Below are 14,698 nucleotides of genomic sequence, written 5' to 3'. Positions count from 1 at the left end.
CTGCTGACCTTAATTATTCTATAAAATATCTTGCCATAATATTAGATTATATGAATTAATTGTAAAGAGCAGGTTAGGTTTCGCTTCAACACAGATTGATGTACAGATTAATGAAAAAGGGGGCACAGTGATACTTCAATACAATTCACAATTCCAGCAGTATTTCTGGTAATGAGAGACTAACTGATTTTATATCATACTTTGATCACTGGATACACCCACCAGAAGAATATTTTTTTTCCTAGTTAATTAGCTGTAAAAAACAGGAAACATATTTTTTATATATATGAAAGACAAACCAAAGATGTTTCCCAGATGGAAGCTTCTCAAATTCCCTGATGTCTCTTAGTTATTGGCAACTTGTCCATTTTCCATTTTAGAACAATTTCACGTCTTCCCACCCACAGTAAAGCATTGATCTCATTTTGACACAGATTATTAAAGATGTCATGGATGAAATTCTGGCTTTATTGAAGTCAGCAGACATTTTGCCAGTGATTTAAGCAGAGTCAGGATATTACCTGGCTGTCTATAATGCCTGGAGCCTTACAGTAAAACTAAAGTTGTTCATTTCTCCACCAGAGATAAATCTGCTGCCCCACTCAACAATCTGGGGCTTGAAGCATACAGTAGCTTTTGAGATAATTCCACTCATGACAGAAGAGATATGTACAGGTTTTTGAGGGCCCTCAGACAACACACCAGTAGTTTCTGGAACTTAACCTTATGAGGCTTTGCTGAACTTAAAAAAATTACTGAATAATTAAAGAGTTACTTGAAACATAATCATTTTAGTTCAATAAGAAAAGTTTGGAAGATTCTAAGCTTTCAGGTTGTAGATTACAAAGAATATTGGCAAGGATTATTTGATCACAGTAAAATGCCATGATTATGATATGGTTGCCATTATTATTATTCCTAATAATATATTTTTTCACTTCTATCCTGATAAAAACATAACTATATGCAAAAGCTCTTGGCCTGTAAGGGAAATCACTAAGTAGAGGCAGTTGGAAAATGGTTGACTAAAACAACAAAAGAAATTACTCCTGAGACAGCTGAGTGCCCTCTCTTCTTCAGTCTCTTAATAAAACAACGATCCCCAGGAGAAAACTTGCTGAAAGAGACACTGAGACCAGGTTCCCACAGCCAGGTAACTTTCAAGACTAAATACAAGTTAGTATTTCCCTCTGTCTTGTTAACACCTGTGAGCCTGGCTCAGGGTGCCTACTATGCTTGACATCATATATGCAGATAACAGAGTGCTACTGTCATCTTTCAGTATAAAGATGAAAGCCTGCTTGGAATGTCCACCAGGACACATTAATCAGTACCAGAACGGCTGTTCATCCCAGCTAGCATCTTCCATGTAATTCCATGGCCATACTGTCTGTGGTGTGTCTCAGAAGCTGCTGCTGCACACGAACAGATAAATCACCCCACTCGCTCCATCTGTGCAGTTGTTGCTGTGCCATATGTTCAAAGGCACTGACTGGATTTTACTGTGTGTGTCATATAACCATCCTGTGCATATATAGAGTACCTGTCTGGGATGATGGAGACCTCTCCAGAAGTATTGTGCCCATGTCCTCCAAAATCCTGAATGTAGTCCTGACAGCTCATCAGAGAATTTACAGCTTTCTGGGTTAGGAAGCTGAAATTTTAAAAAAGCAATGGAATTTAACAGAAAAATGAGCCTTTGTCCAGTTTCCTATCCAATTTTATCATGATACAATAGGCAGAGGGAAGGTTGTAGCTTGAATACATCAGTGATTGTAGTCTACAAAACAGCAATAAAGAAGATACCCAACACTTTTTATTTTATTTGTTTTTATCCAACATGTACTAAAGGTACGCTAAATTAACAGCTCTGTCTGAAGCGGAGTGAGCAGAGACAGTATTGATCCATCCCAAACCTGTGAGCTCTTTCATCCTATTATGCCTGAAGTACCAGCAGGATCTGCCTGGTACTTGCTCTGTGAAGTCTGGTTCACAGTCAATGACATCCTACACCAAACTTGTGTGTCACTGTCACATCACAAACAAATTCAGCTCTACTGAAAATTATTCCTCTTCTTCAAGTATGGCATGATCCTAGTTCATGTTGCAAGGGACAACTTGCATTTCCTAAAGGTATTAGCTAAAAGCTAATATATATAAAAAAATTATCTAATATTTTCAAGGAACTGTGAAGAACTAAGAAAGTCCCTGCTTTCACTGATTTTATCCAATTCAGTTAAGATAGGAACAGACTTTCCATAGACTAATTACAGTGCAACTATTTTTCCGTTTCTCCCAAACTATGGAGTGATGGTTGCTGTTCTTTTCAGTGAAAAGGCAGCATTTCAGCAATCTTATTGGTCTGACCAATAATGGACATAGCATTTACTCTAACTAACTGCGAAGCAGGGCCCAGGAAAGTCTACAGAAAGAAAAAGAAGAAAAAGAAATAGCCCCAAGTCTTACCAGTGATTTATGTTGGTTTAAATACATTCATCTTGCTGCAATATCTAAATTCAGCTCGGGGTCTTTCACAAGACCAAAGACAATGGAAAATATCACTGTTAGTCTCAGGAGAGAACGATGAAGGTACAAACAGAACATGTGAATTATTCTGGATAACCAATTTATCTTTCTGCCACTTAACCCTCCTCGGTTGCAAATACAGAGCTGTAGTATCCATCCAGTGCTTACTCCATTATCAAAAGCAGGATGAGGTTTGCTTTGCGTAACTACTGTGTTTTGATGCCAGTATGTCTATATCTGAAAGCATCTTAGTTTATTTTTCCCCTCCTGAAAGTAGAACGGGACACACACATTGCACTGCTTACTGGTTTTGGTATAGCACATTGCAGAAGATAATTTCATCAGATTAAGTTTTGCATTATATTTGTTAAATATTCAGCTTCTAATATAGAGTAGAAAAGAAAAACAAGCAATAAAACTAGCAGTCCATTGACTTACAAAGCAAATTTCATTTCTCTGTGACTGCAAAAGAATATATGCTGAGTTTTCTTTGATTCATTGTCTCTATATGTAACCTCAGCTAGAGCAAACAAGAGATAAAAAATATTTTTTGTACATACATATCCCCCTATTACCCAAAGCTATCCATTTCAGCAATATCTAGGCCAGCAGTTTAATAAACACAGCAGGACACAAATGTCTCCAGGTAGCAAAGAAAAGAGGTTTCTCCAAGAGACAGAAAGGAGTTCTTGGCTATATCAACTCCATGTTATATGTATGTTAAAAGGATCATCACTCGTTGCAGAAGAGACTGAATCAAGTGGATAATACTCAAGGGACTGTCAGATACAATCCCAAAGGTATAAACAACAGCTTAGGCTGAGTTGCTGAAACTTCCAAAACCAAATGACGGTTCAGTTGCATGGTTCAACTGCAATTTATGCACTTTTTTTATTCTTTTGCAGTCTGAAGGTTCTGAAGTCTTTTGCCTTGAGGTAGATCTCACACACTCAGTATTTAACAGGAGTCTTTGCAAAAACAATGGATACAAGTCCATGGAAGAGTTTGGAGTTCTCTGCTGTAGACTATGGCAATATTTGCTTAAAATATTTTCCACATTCACAAATCTTTTGTGAACATGAAAAAATCTCTTCAAGTATATTTAATAGCAGATTTTGCAAGCCTCCTCAAACATCTAGTACTGTGACTACTGTAACACCTTCAAAACTCTTGCACTTTACATGCATGAATCATACCCTGCCATGGGTCAGTGAGATTCCCTGCACTCTGCTGGTCACAGGAAGACCCATGGACCTCTTGGACTCCCACACCAGTGGTTTGCAAACCAACATGTGCAGCTAATATAAAAACATGCCCATCACTCTTAAACACTTCCCAACTTGGAGAAATACTCTAGGGAGCCAAGGAATTGCTGGTTTTCCCAACCTCCTATTACAAAAGATGACAATGTATGCAGGAAAGGGATGCCTTTACATTTGACTGTGACCTTAAAAATAGTTTTATCTCATAAGGTGAAATCTTTAAAAATCGCTTTATCTTATAAGGTGATCTCGTGTCTCTTAGGCTGAAAGCAAATAAAGTTCTTATTTGCTAAAGACAAAGCAGAAAACACATTTGCAAAATGCAAAGTCACAGATGCGCAGAAGTGAAAGTAAATGAGCACTTATTTGTAATAGTTCTCCCATAGTTGAGTAAGGAATTTAGCAAGTTATCTAATGCTAATATTTTTTACCACAACAACCCTTCATGTTGTGCTGTGAAAAGCTCGAACTTCAAACCTTAGCTCATTAATACATGATATCATATATTTAAATAGAAAGTGTATCAGCTATCATAACATATAGGCATGTGTACATGTGCGTGTTTGTGTACCTACACATGTAGTTTTTACATATGTTCTGCTACTTTAGATTGAGAGCAAATACAAGAGCTAACCAACCACTTTGCAACAACCTTTGAGGTGTGCTGTCCCTGTCTTTGAGGGACAAGGGGCCAATGGTGAGGTTTTGCTCCATTCTCATCCCTTTACCTCCCTTTTGCTTCATTCTTTTAGTAAATAGACCCTGTTCAATATCAATATCTTCAGAGAAATCCACAATGCATCTCACTTCATCAATCAGGCTGCCTCCTGCCAATTGCCTCTCATCCTCAGGAAGTAGCTGATAGTACCATTCCCAGAAGGAAGGAAAAAGCCCTACGATTAATTACTCTCCAGTTAAGTGCAGAAAACACATTTTCCATTACACATTTATCATCTCACAACATTCCAAAAAGGCTAACATCTTACACTCTAAATGGAAACACAGAGACTGTGTTCTAAGAAACCAGAATCTCATTTCAGATGCACCAGAGCAGAGACAATAGGGAGGGACCATAAGAAGGGAACTGGATGTAGAGAGAGGTAACTGCATTATTTCTCAGCTGAGTTTTGGTGCAATATGGTTGGACAGAAATGAGAGCTTGACTCATGTTTTGCTTAAGTGGATCTCCTTATTCTTTGTAAACGTCACAGCAGAATTGAGTCTTGTGGGTAACCTAAAGCCAGTGTCCTATTGTCATTAAAAGCAGTAGGAATCTTCCTGCTGATCTCCATGGACTTGGGCTGCAGCATCAGCATTCCAGCTCTGCTTCACTGTTTCTGTCAGGTTTGTTTCTGTTTGTTGTCTGTTTCTGGCCTGGCAGCCAGAGTCCAGCCAAGGAAGCAGTAAAACAGCTCACACCTGCCTCAGCAACTCACAGATTTTTATATTAACTTAAATTGCCACCTGCATCTGCTGAATGCAACACCAAAACTCTCACCTGCTGTGGCTGCAGTGTAGGGCTGTTGCCCATCCAAGCACCTGTGCTGCAAGGAGATCAACTCTGGCAGGGAAGTGGCATGAAGAGATAGGCAAAAAAGCTTCCTCAGCTGAAACAGCTCCACTGCCATCAGAAAAACCTCAGTGGGGACCAAGAATGAGAGGCGAGGAAGAGGCAGCCCCAAGTGCCCCAGCATTAGTGGAGGAGCCCTGCACACAGGAGTGGCATGAAAGGAAGGGCAGGCAGAGGAAAGTGAAGCAGACAAATGAGCATCATTAGGGAGCAGCACATAAAAAGGAAGACAGATGAAAGGGATGAGGGAAACAGTCACATAAATCTTCACCCCCTTTGTTTATCATATTAATTTGCATGGTTGTTATTTTTGTGAGGAGATTTTTTTTTCCTGAGGAGTAATCTGTCAGTTTTCATTAGGCCCTGGACCAGCAAACCTCAACCACCAATGATGACCTCCAGTTCTCCTCCCTGAAAGGTGCCATTCTCACACTCCAGGTTTTACACAGCATGTTTCATTGTTTGCAACATTTGATAGTGCAGATTGGCTGCACCTCATGCAAAATAAGGGTCTTGAGCCTCAGTGTATCTGTGACTCCACTGACTTCAGTGGCATTTCACTGATTTATAGCAGCTTGGCATCAGGCATTGAATTTTATTACATTAAAAACTAATGACAAAGGTTTCACTGTGCCCATTAAAATTCTCTGTTTAAGAGTTAGCGTATAACAATTAAATGTCATTAAAACTACCCACTAAAATTATTAATACATTTTGTTCTGTACATTGTGAAAATATCTCTTGCTGTTCCCTCATCTTTCATCTCTTGTTTTAAAGACATTGATTTATTAGTTTACAGCTCCAGTAAATTGAGAAATCCTGATGATCAGACTTCTTACATGTGACTTCTGAGTCTCATTTCTCAAATGTGCTGCACAGTTAATTTGACAGTTATGCTAGATTTAATTAGGAATCAGTTTTCCAACAGTTCAACTACTGCAGCATTATTTTGTTAGTGTTTCCCTCTTTTATGTTTAGCTCGACATAGACTGAACTACAACTTTGAACTTTGTTTTGCTATATGTAAGGCAGTATGACAGCTCGATGTTATTCTCAGTGAAAAAAAATAAATACACACCAGTCAGAAAATTATTAGATAAACAAAGTCCTTTTGAATGATAGTCACTCCCTTCAATGAAGCTGCCTTGTTCCCCAAGTCCTTTGTCTTTTTTGCCAAGACTTATAAACCCACTTGTAAAATTTTTCCAGATCATCATATAAACATAAAGGCAAAAAGGGCTTCAGTGACCTTACTATAATGTGATTTAAAACAGTCTAAAGAAGTTTTTAAGCAATGAAATAGCAAATGTGTATAGCATTAATTGCTAATCTCTTCAGCAATATATTTAAAATGTAAGTCATAAACGCATTCCATTATCTTTCTCCGCTCTTATATTTTCAAAACACAATGTCTTCAGAAAGAATGGTTGGTTCTAGCACTATAGATCTAAGTAGTCTATTAAATATTGCTTTCCTTAGGCACTAAAGAAAGTGGGGCATTCTACCCCCACTTTCAGGCCATTCAGGTCTGATTTTTGTGTAATTGATGCAAATGAAGCATGTAATAGTGTTTTCTCAAACGCATGAAAAATGGCTTTAGTGCTTCCCAGTTATAGAAGAAATGAAAATGAATTTAAGAAGTTAAAGAAGGTTAAGAACATGTTAGATGATTTCATTCTTCCAGTGATCAAAATGCCCTTCATATCCTTGTCTGCCTCCAAGCCCGAATGGGTCCTGCACTTGGGAAAGAATGACCCCATGTACCAGTACAGGCTGGGGGCTGACCTGCTGAAAAGCAGATCTGCAGAGAAGGACCTGGGGGTCCTGGTGAAAAACAACCTGTCCATGATCCAGCAGTGTGCCCTTGTGGCCAAAAAGGCCAATGGAATCCTGGAGTGCCTTAGGAAAACCATTGCCAGTAGTGAAAGAAGTGATCCTGCCCCTCTACTCAGCCCTAGTGAGGCCTCACCTGGAGTGCTATGTCCAGTTCTGGGCTCCTCAGTACCAGAGAGACACAGAGCTCCTGGAGCTGGTCCTGCAGAGGGCTACAGAGATGATTAGGGGACTGTAGCATTTCTCTTACAATGAAAGATGAGGGCGCTGGGCCTGTTCAACCTCAAGAAGAGACAACTGAGAGAGGACTGCACCAATGTATAGAAGTATCTGAAGGAAGAGTGTCAAGAGGATGGAGCCAGGCTCTTCTCAGTGGTTGCAAACAATAGGAAAGAGGCAACAGGCAGAAACTGATGCACACAAAGTTCCACCTAAATATGAGGAAGAACTTCTTTACTGTGTGGGTGATCAAGCACTGGAACAGATTGCCCAGACTGCTATGTGCTCTAGGGTGACCTGCTTGAGCAGGGTGGTTGGACCAGGTGACCCACCATGGTCCCTTCCAACCTTACCCCTTCTGTGTGATATACTAAGTTTAAGTTTTGGCAGCTAAAACACTTTTAGTTCCTAGACCACGCAACGAACAGACCAAGGACACTTGCAGTGATATGAATGATATCTAGAATAGGCCATGTGCGTTTGCTGATGGTTGTGGGCAAAACACAAAGCATTTCTAAATGTTAGGCACTTAATAAAGCATCACTATACTAACTAAAAAGTACTCCCAAACACAGATATTTTATGTTCTATCCATTTTTTTGTCATTTAGTGCATTTAGAAAAGAGACAGCTGCTAAACCTTAAGGTTGAAACTCATGATTCGTAGGGTTTCAGAAGTTCAATACAGATTGGGTCATAAGCATTGAGAAAATCTCAGAGTGCAGGGAAGACTGTGCAGAGTCAGAGCTAGGAGCTAGGATCTGAGGTTACAAAAAGCTTAAAAGGCTCGTTGCCTGGATTATCTGACTTCCTCACAAGTAAAACTAACAAAATAAAGCTCTCAGGTCCTGGAAATAGAAGATAGCCCTCCTGAGCATTTTATAGTAAAACCATATTTTCTTCCATTTCATTTCACAGCAGACTTGCTTTACAGTGACAGGAATTCACCTTTGTCAAAGATGATGGAGTTTTGAAAGGTAAATGAAACATACTTTTTGACCAAGCCATTTCTCCACTCCTAAGGAGGTCCTACAGCAAACCGGTGGTTTTCCATGTGACACAAGGGAATAAACTGGCCGATAAGCAGGTGCATGATAAATCTGGTTTCCTTCACTCACTATGGAAGCTGAAGTTGTAAAAAGATAAAAGAGGTCTTAATATGCCAGCTTTCAGATTGACACTAAGACTCAGGATGCTCAAGGCATCTTTCATCTGCTGCATACCAAGCACCAAGGAAATGATCAGAGTGACAGTTCAAGAGCTGAACTCTGGGATGCTGAGGAATGAGACTTTGTCCCAAGATAGCATATACTTAAGGCTGTCAGATGTGGAGTAGTGTAGGAGGCGTGGCTAAGGTGGCACAGAGGATGTGCCCAGGTACAGAGCCCAAGGAGCATGCCCCAGAGTTGGTGAACTGATTGGTTAAGAAAGTCACATGATGTGTAAGGATAAAAGAGCGCGGGAGTTTGAATAAATTCTCTTTGTCTCACCACCGCACGAGGAGCATGATTCATTCCTTGTTATACAAGAGTTTAACCGCCACAGAATAGTATTACAGGTTCTTCATTCATCTTATCTGGAACCTGAAAGGTACAGTGTATAAAAAATATTGAAATTAACATGGACCATCTTGATAGATTTTTTCTAGAGCACTTACAGACCTCCATACAGCATGAGTACAGCAGAAATGTTTACATATAATCCACATTAATTTCTACTGAAGAGAGGACGTTGGGCTCTTTCTTCCTTGTGACTGATGACCTCTCCTTACAAAAATCTGATTAATTTTGACCTTATTCAAGTAGGCAGGTAGCCAACCACCCATCTGCATGTACAACTACACTACTAAAAGTACACAGATTTACATATTTATATCCAATCAAAGTCCCCACATGGGTATTTGGGGGTTGTGAATGGATCAAGACCTAGTGTGTTTGAAAATAAAGTCTAACCTTTCAAAACACAATTTACTCCTCTCTAGAGACTGAAAAGGAACTACTGTTTTGCTAAAGGTCTCATTTTAGCCATTTTTTGAAGAATATACTTACATATTGTGCAACAGATGTTAAGAAATTGCCTTTGTCTATGATTTATAAACATTCAGCCACTTTATGCATTTATAGACATACATATTTCTATGCTGTCTTCTGAACTATAGAGACATCAGATTAATTTCTTAGCCAGAAAGTTGCATTTCTGGGTACAGAAGCAGTTGTTTACTCTGTGAGATCTACTCATCCCTACAATTTCTGTGTTCATATGTGACTAGAAAGGGGAAGAAAAGCTGACACATAGCATCTCACCACTAGGATTCACCACACCTGCCAAAAAAAAACCAAAAAAGATACAGCTATTTGGTTGTTTTAAAACACTCCATTCAAGTCCTAATGCCATAAACCTGGGGAAGAAGACAGATGAAGGAAGGTGCAAGACACTGCATAAATGGTCTTGACTGCCTTGAGATCTACTCCAGCCTCTTTTTCAGATTAGAGGACAACCTCTCCATAGCATACATGGGGGAGAACCTTCCATAGGTAATGCTATCATCATTAGAGAGGACAGGCTGTCCAAAGCATGGAAGCTCTTTTATGCTTGAAGAACAAGGTTCTTGGTCCAATATGGCTGTATTGTGCAGCCTCCAAATCAAGTGACATGCTGCAAACTTGGATTCCTTGTCCTTTAATTGGTAAATAACTTTAAATACCAGCAGTGCATGTGCCTGGTTTTACATTGAAGGATGGATTAGAGAAATATATTGACTTGTTTCCACTTGAGTGAAAACACTTTCCATGAAATCTATAGATAGCAATGAGGAAAGAGTCAGGTAATGCTGCTTAACAAACCCACTTACTTCAAGTGCACTTATCTGTAAACACCTTACTCCTGACAAAGTATACTGTCTACATAGATGCATCATACTGCTTCAGTCTTTGAAAGCACTAGAAGGCAGATGAGCTACCCTCCTTGGGGACAATTTTACAAAATTATGTGCACTAGGTGCAATCTGGTCCACTCAGTCAAAAAACAAAAGCATTTTCTAAATGCCTATGAGTCCCAGGGATAAATTGCCTTTAGTAGCAAGGATTAGGTACTAAGAGATGACAGAGAAATTACCTCCCTATTTCTTCATGTCAGTGGAGTTTTAACTCCATCCTAGGGTGTGCTGGACACATGAAAAGCAGACTCATCCAGAGCAGCAGCTCTCAAACTAAATTATTACGAGGTCCCACACCTTGTCCACACTATCATGGCCTTGGAGATGCATTGGCAAAATCTACGCAGAGGTAGCTAACCCTTCTGAATGTCTTTTCAGTGTAAATCCAAATGCTCCTGCTGACACAGTCCCCTCCAGAGGGGCCAAGGCCACCAGTGCATCCCAGTAGCAGCTGGGCAGAGTGTGTACCATGGGATGTCACAGGACTGCCTGTCCATTCTCTCAAAAGCTGTTCTTCTTCAAATTTTCTCAGATACAAGAAGTGATCCCAGCCCTGTCCTTCATCAGATTGAGTGCACTCCCTGGTGCCTACAAGGAGGATTACCAAACCATGTCACAAAGAGCCTGGCACCCAGCTCATCCTGAGGAAACTGTACTGCAGGGTAATAGCCTTCATTCTGCTCCCTTCCTTCCAAGTGGAGATCAGAGACCCAGAGATGGCTGCTGTGAGCTGTACATTTCCTGACCTTTTTCCTTTTCAAGCCACCAGGTTTTCAAGGCTCAGCAAGCTTTGAGCCTTGAAGGGGCTGCTGGCCCCAACCCCTTTTGCTGCCACGTGGCTGTGGTGGCATCAGCTTTCTTCCCTTCCCAACCAACCAGTGGAGACCTGCTCAGCAGCTGCACCTTGAAAGGCAAGAGAGGCAGCATTGCCAGAGTCAGGAAAACACAACCACACAGGTAGAAGAAAGGTTAAGAAAAGCAAGGGGCTTGGACACTGTATGCAGCACACAGGCACTGCCATTGCCTGCTGCTTGGCTTTGCCCTGGCTCTTTGCAGAGCTGGACCCTGGTGAAGGGAATCTTCACCATTCTTGTGATACACCACAAGCTCATTTTTTCTCCCATGCCCACACCACTTGGACTGCATTTCCTCTTCAGCATTTCTTGTTAGCCCAATTCCAAACTCCCTTTTATTCTTGGGATCCTGTATGTGATGCCACAATGAAGACAGTCTCCAAGAAGTGGGATATGATGTTTTCTTTCAAGGTGACTGGGGCACTGAGAAGACTCTTCAGATTACGCCCATTTTGCCAGGAAGCAGTTAAGTGCAGAGAGAATGGAAACAATAGAAGAGAGTGTTCATTTTGTGCAAAAGCACACAAAAGTGAGACCAAAACTTTCCCAGACCTATCTTGGAATTGTCTAAGTCTGAATTTGGCTCTCACACAACCCAAGCTTGTGAAATGCTGCAAACAGCTCCTGAAAAGGGTTAAAACCAGGATGGACAATTATCAGGTCATTTGCCTGAGTTGCAGGAGAAAATGGCTGTCTTGGCAGGGGGCCAATCGAGAAAGGCAGAGCTCACCATTTTTGAGGGTAATACCATTGCCAGTAGGTCACAAGTAATCTGGAAAGGCTTCTGCTGAAAGCTGACAACAGAGCAGCATCCAGCCTGCAGTCTGTCATGGAGCCCTTGTGTCTGTGCTGAGGGAGTGGACTGTGACTCCTCACAGATGTCCAATTTCTTCTGCAGTGGAGGAAGAAAGTAGTTCCACCCTGTCCCATGCCCCAAGACTTTTGTATGACCATATCTTCTGAGAACCTGGAATACTGTTTTCCTTTAGCTTACTAGGGATGGTTGGTCTATGCCTGTAGCCTGACTGCATGATGACATGAATCATTTGATTTGGACCATAATGCAACACCATCTCTTGCCAGGGATAAAATTTGATCATATTTGATGCCACATGATGTTGTTCTCATTCATCGCCCCACAGATCACAAAAGCATCCTTCCCCATAAGTAAGGAGGATGAAAGGACATCTCTCCTCATACTAACTTGCTTTCGGTATCTTGTCTCGCATCACTCTGTGCCAACGACGTGCGGCTCTAGATCAGGTTTGCAGGCACTCTCCTAAAGGAGAGTCTCTGAGTCTTAGGTCCCAAGCACAAAAACATAATGGAGAGATACTAAGGCTCCTGCCAGGTTCCTTCCTTTGAAGGAAAAAGTACTAATGTGTCCTCCTCTTTGATGGCATTTCAGTAAGACAGGTCCACGGAAACAAGTGCTGCACAAGCATAACTGTATAGATACCTATTGACTGCAAGGTATGAACTGGACCGGAAACCACGGTGCAGAAAACGAATAGCCAGAAGCCATCCCACCACCACAAACCCCGTTTCCTTACGTGGCTTTCAAGCCATGGGGTTATGGCCTGAGCCAGGTGGAGTTTGCTGATCAGTGTGCATGCTACAGACCAGGCTGGGGCACAGCAAGAGGTAGAAGAGCCTTGGGAGACATATCAGCCAGCCTGTTTGGTTTCACAAGCTTTAAAATTTTGGGATCACTATACACAATTCTTGTATATGTTCCATTGGCCTGCTCAAAAGTCTTGTGACTCTTGTATGTACATTCTGTCCTAAAGCACAGAACAGAGGCATTCAATTTAATATGCTGCTCAGGTGACTGAAGTACCAGCATTTTACAAAATAGCTTATTCAGGAACAAATTATGTATATATCACTGCTCTCTGCAATAAATGTGGGAAGTTTTATAGTGCATTTGATAAAAAACTTGTCTTTGGGGGTTTTTTTAAGATCACTTAACCAAAATTTTATGTTCGTGATTGCTTTCTACAATATACAATGCAAACAGAAAAGAAATATGGGGGAAATTACATCGCCAGCAGGAAAAAAATTAATAAATAAAATGTGCTGGAAGTAAAACAGATGGTTGGCACCTGGTGGTCCTTTATAGCCCTGGGAGACAGTTAAGCTCTTCCTACACTTGGAGAAGGAAAAAAGGGAAGTGAAACATGTCTGTATTATTGTTGCATCTGTGCTGTTCTAGGGCTCTCAACACTGTAGGGTCTGGGGTTACTAGATGTGCCTAAATTGAAGGTTAGTCCTAGCTCCTCAGCTGTCCACATCCCCCAGCACTGCTCTTTTCCCACAGCCTGGAGGATGTTGTGCATGTAGACCATATCAACACCACGCAGACCTAGGAATCAGGAGCTCTGAGCACAGCAGGGCACTTCCTACCTCCCAAGCAAAGCCAGAGCACAACAGCAGCTTCTACTGCTCTGTCGCAGTCAGCTTCTCAGGAGTGCTGAGAAGGAGAAAGCAGTGTGGTCACTCCATGTCTCTCCATGCCCCCCCCGCTTCTGAAACTCCCAAATGTGGATCTATGCAAGGCACTGCGTTATGTGTTACTGTCTAAGCAATGGGACACCCCCTGCACAGAGGCTCCTGGGCACAGATGTTTGTGACCTCTCCAAACAACTGCGCTGCAATGCTGTCTATAGTGGTCTACATCTCTGTAACCCTTTCTGACCATATAGAGTCTTAAAAATAAGATGTCAGATTTGTCAGTCATCTACAATTCATCTTTCTCAGAAAGTTATTGAGTATGACAGTAAACACTCACCTTCAGCTGAACTCATTCCGAAAAATTACCTGAAGGCAAATTGTTGAAAAACAGACAGGCTGTTTCAAATGGGAACAGTGAGACCAGTGCCTGTGCTGATTTGCCTTAGGTTTGGATACAAGGTCACATAATAGGAGAAAAGAGAAAAGGAATCAGCATATGCTGTATAATGGATAATTTCAATAACAAAAATTGCTAATTTTCATCTCATTTTCGCAGAGATTCATTCAGCCAACCTGGCACTAACCTCCTCCCTCCGAAGGTTTTCCTTAGCTTGCGCTGGTACTTGGTGGCGTGTATACCACATATAGGAAGTTAACTTCTCTGGTCATCTCCCAAGGAAATGTTACACTGAGCAAAGCAAGGGAAGCATAGGAGCCAACACCACTTTTCTCATCAGTGCTGGCCTGGAAAACTGCCTGGTTCCAATCAATCTGCGAAAAGGTTGTGTCCACGCCCACAAACCTCCTGCAGCAAAGGGGCAAGACTGGTCCAGATTAAGGAGTGATGCAAAGAGACTTTATGTGGAACTCATGCCAGAAGCAAGACCCTCCATGCCATGATGGTAATTTGGAATTATGAGGCACTACCATAAAAAAGCACAACCACTGGTACAGAAGTGGCTCTTCTCATGTGTTATGTGCATAATCAGTGCAATTCTAGTATATTTTGCAATGGTTCTACTCCTTCTCAAGTCCATGAACAACAA

Source organism: Manacus candei, unplaced genomic scaffold (genome assembly GCF_025592945.1).
Source record: "Manacus candei isolate 608988 ecotype Guabito, Panama unplaced genomic scaffold, ASM2559294v1 h1tg000043l, whole genome shotgun sequence".
NCBI classification, from domain to species: domain Eukaryota; kingdom Metazoa; phylum Chordata; class Aves; order Passeriformes; family Pipridae; genus Manacus; species Manacus candei.
This window is presented reverse-complemented; position numbering follows the sequence as displayed.